This window comes from Mytilus galloprovincialis, chromosome 14, assembly GCF_965363235.1.
Source record: "Mytilus galloprovincialis chromosome 14, xbMytGall1.hap1.1, whole genome shotgun sequence".
Lineage (NCBI taxonomy): Eukaryota > Metazoa > Mollusca > Bivalvia > Mytilida > Mytilidae > Mytilus > Mytilus galloprovincialis.
Window position 1 is genome coordinate 56325593 of NC_134851.1, and position 4736 is coordinate 56330328.

Here is a 4736-nt window from a genome sequence, read left to right on the forward strand (position 1 = left end):
TTGTTCGATTGTTTGATGTGGCCTTATGCTGGTCCTCTCCCTTGCAACATACGGGTATCTGTCAAAGCCAAACAGATAAAGGACAGAGAACCAGTCTAGATGTGGCCTGGACTTCAAAAACGGATGACTACATGACGAATTGATGACCAGGATACAATGATAAGATACTTTCCGATGAGACCAGTCGTGTCAACTATGACAACTATCAACCAGAGTCCAAATGGCGTTAATGTAAACAACAATAGGTCACCACATTGACATGGCTTTCAACAATGAGCAAACACCACATTATGAAGTCATCCATAAAAGGCACGGCATGACATAATATGAAGCAATTCAAACGAGAAAACTAATTTATTTTAAAACTATAAACGAAAAGAGTTATGACAGACAATGACCACAATCACTAAATTTCAGAATACATGCTCTTGGCTTGGGACAGACACATACAGGCTATATCAATGTTAGACATGTTTTAATTGCTATATCCTTCCATAACCTTAGTCCATGGTGTAACAGCACAATATAAGAATAGGGTGTAAAAATCAGTGGGAAGTTACATGCCTCAACACATGGGTACGGAGAAGAACACAGTGGCATAAAAACAAAAGACATAAGATCTATAAGAGTACTCGCAGCTATTGAAATCTAGTCCAAAGCCGTTCACAATATTTTGAAGAAAGAAAAAAAGATTACAAAAGACAGATCACGTTTCAAAATTTCAACGACACATAAAGTGGTTACAAATCTTTTGTTTTGAAATAAAAGGATTGACATAATTTCTTTTCTTAAAACAAAGTTCTATATATTACTTTTTCATGAATGGCTACTAAAATTGTATTTGCATTGGCTTTTTATCAATGATTGCAAAACCCGGATTATTAATAGGAAGATATTTCTGATCGTAAAATATCAGGTACTTCTTTGAAATTATATACTTATCTAATTAACTTGATTTGATTTCATATTGTAATTTTCAATAAAATAAAAAATATAATGTTATCAATGCAATGCAAACAAATTAAATATTAATTTAAATGTGTGCATGCTTTATTATTTGATGTAAAATTGAGAATGGAAATGGGGAATGTGTCGAAGAGACAACAACCCGACCATAGAAAAAACAACAGCAGAAGGTCACCAACACATACTTATAACATGTGCATGTACAATTGATTGTTTGTATTTGCCTCAGTTATAAAAAATGTCGTAAATTGCTGAAAATAGCCCATCTTTACCCGCAACTGCAATTGTGTTATTTTTCTCGTCATAAGCTATTGCTTTTGGAATATGAAGTCTATCTTCAGGTTCTAAAACATCAACTCTAATGTTACCCTCGTTTGCAATTACTGTTACCCTTTCTGTGTGCAATGCGCACACAAATATATTACCGTGTTTGTCAACGCATATATTTCTTGTATCTGGTTCCCAATCGAAAGTATGTGTTTTTACTTTCTTTCCTTCAGGATCAAAGACCAAAATTTCAGTGGACTCAAATTCGGTTACGATTATTTTGTCTCTGTAGCAATGAACATTTTCTGATCATTGGTAAATTCATATTTATACGTTTTAAAATTTGTCCGTTCAACCCCACGACAATGATACCGTTATCGGGTACTGCGCTAGCTGCTACTATGTTCCCGTCCGAATTAATTGATAATCCATAACATGCTTGGTTTATTTTTAAAAGTTTCTTTATTGAGTATGTTGATTCGAGTATTTCTAGTAACTTTATATTTTCATTATTAGGAAACGATACAGCAAGAACAGAATCACTAATCAAGCACGCCCCATACGGAATGCCAAGATTTTTAAATCTGGTGCCGAAACTCCCATTACTGTGAAAAAGCATAACACCTTGGTTACTTCCATTATCTGTTATGACCGTTTGTCCAGAGGGCAATGGGACAATGCTCGAAATGTTTGTTTTACTACTATCTAAGGATAAAGAAAGGTGTGCTTGGAATGTTTGCACATACGTTTTGGTTTTCAATTTTGACACTGTAGTTCCCGTGTTCGCTGATGATATTTGTGCTTCTTGGCCGTGTGGTATTTTAAAATCGAATTCTAAAGGTGAACATGATGTATTAACCATTCCGAGTTGAACGTCTTTAGTAAGCAGCGAAGATAATTGTTCGCTACAATTGAAAACAACATTTATTTCTTGTAAACCACTTGAGGTTTTTATAAGCGATTCCAGTTCACCATCTCTTTTAACCAGTGCTTCTTCGATAGTTTTAACCGCTGAGTATACTTGAAAATTATTTCCGTATGCTATCACCTTTTGAAGATCCGAATGCAGGTCCTTGTATACAGACTCGTGCGACCCAATTTTATAAATCGTATTATTTACTATTGAGGATTGAGTGTTCTTGACTGTTATTGCTTGCTCGTTCAGCGCATTCTCAAATTCATCAAGCACGCTTTCAATTTCCTTGCGCATGCGCCGAAATTCAGTGCACAACTCAGATGATTGTTTGTTTATTCGATCAACATTCTTTTTTCGGTTTTCTGTAAGTTTAACTAACCCTTCCATTCTGTTCTCTAACTCTTGATTGATTTCGGTAACCATAGCGGAAGTTTTGATATTTTCAATTACTTTACGGAGTAGTGTTACACCGGTGCATTTTGCATGTTTTTCTTTCACACATTGAACACAGCAATGAGTTTTGTGGTTTGGGCAATACAATTCGTAAATTTCGTCATGTTTCAAACATTTCTTAACCTCTTCAATCATTTGCATAGGCATTTCTTTATAGTGATCAATATTTATAGGTTTGTGATCTCTAGATAATTTTCCAGCAGTATGGTGGACGCTGCAGTCGTGGCATAGTCCTTCTTCGCATGTCGGGCACCATACAACAGCTGTCTTTGGTGTATGTAGATAATCGCACGGACCACATATGAATTCTTTGTCTTCTGTTGTCATTTTACCAACTGTAAAGAAGAAAATATGAAGTTTGTATTTGTTGTAAAGATGAAAGTTATTTCATTTAGTAACTGCGATTACTTTTAAATCGGTTTGTCATTTCATAAACATGATATATTTTATTTACACAAAGTATAATGGATTTGGCTCAAGAAAATCACTACATTTTCCCGCGTTCTGCAGTATGGCGGAAAATACTTTCTGAATAAAAGTGTGTTAAATGCAAATAAAAGAAATAAAAGAAATGTAAGACCCTTTCCTCATCCTCATAAAGGGAGAAAGCTCATTATATGATGACAGTTATTCAAGTTAGTATAAATAAGAAGATGTGAAATGAGTGCCAATGCGACTCTCTCCATCCATTTCAAAATGTATAAAAAGTTAACATTTATAGGTAAAAATAAAGCCTTCAACACGGAGCAGCAAGCTAGAAAGTGTCCAAATATGACTAGTCTAAAACAATTCAAACAAGAAAATCAACGAAAGAATATAAGGAAAAGAAAAATGAGAAACACATACAAATGTATGAACCTAAACAACATACGACAACCACCGAACAACAGGCTCCTGACTTGAGACAGGTGCATATAAATGCAGATGGTTCTAGCGTTATAACATGCGCCAACCTTTACCCTAACATGGAACAGTAGTTTAACATTACAACATAAAAAGACACATTTATAGATTATGAATTGAAATTTCTGAACTCGATCAAAAAGACATTTCAACAAAAACAAGTTTTAACATACACTGAATAATTCATATCTGATATAGTTGAAATTAGAATATTTTCTTACATACACAATGTTGAGTACTTAGACCTTTGTGATGTTGACCTTAAAATCACAAGGGAACTAGGAATCTTCTTCTCATTATATACATGTATGAACAGACCCAGGTAGGACAACCGTTGCAACTTCCATTGAAATTAAATATTTTGGAATAAAACACGTCAAAATTACCTTCTTTTCTTCAAATATTAGAGCCGCGCCTGGAAACAACATAACACGTTGGTGAACATGAAGTTGAAATGTGTGGTATTCGATACAATGGAAAACGACTTCCACAAAAAAAATATAGAGAGTCGGAGAACATTTAGTAAAAGCACCGACCCATTGCAGTATTCTTGTGAGGTCTTTCACGTGCTAGGCATTTTGCAGACTTTGGTCGCCTGACGTAGTCAGCACAAAAAGCATAAAATTCAATATGAAGCTTAAGTTTTTACCTTATACTAACCGGATGGCTGTCTTCATTAGTTATACATGTTACAGATAAGCTCGCAAGAGGTTATAAATCAAACAGATAACCTTTGATAAAACAGGGGTTTTCCATCCTATTACGTTTATTACAGGTGGATTGTCTTGTTTAGTAAATATAATTATGTTATATAGATGTCATTATCAATAAAGCCGATAAACTTTTGATAAAGTACATACTGGTATGTACCTTCTCAACTTGAAAAACAACTTAAAATATATGGATTAGAATAAATAAATTGGTGTTTAACGGCACTTTCCGCACTATTTGATATTACATGGTTGTCAATTTATTGATAGGCGGAGGAAGCCAGGGAACTCGGCGACATGAAAACTGGCAATCCTAGTTAATTAAGATTCCAACGCACCTGGCATGTTCGAGACCTCGGTTTTGACCTGCTAATGATACTAAGACTATTCGACCAGCTTCGCCGGATTTAAACACTACAAACTGCTTCACTAAAAGGTCTAAAACTTTCAAATGTCGGTTACATTGTTATCGACTCCTAGGAGTTGAACGATGGACAGTTAGTGCGTTGAATTTTTCTTGC

General features: G+C 34.8%; 1 long non-coding RNA gene across 1 annotated transcript; it reads right to left on the bottom strand.

The window, feature by feature from the left end:
• Positions 1-335: 335 nt before the first annotated feature.
• Positions 336-4200, bottom strand: LOC143058423 (uncharacterized). The gene is made up of 2 exons (XR_012973054.1): positions 4155-4200; positions 336-2937 (listed from the first exon to the last, which is right to left on the bottom strand). It is a non-coding gene; the product is annotated as an uncharacterized LOC143058423 (long non-coding RNA).
• Between the last annotated feature and the right edge of the window lie 536 nt (positions 4201-4736).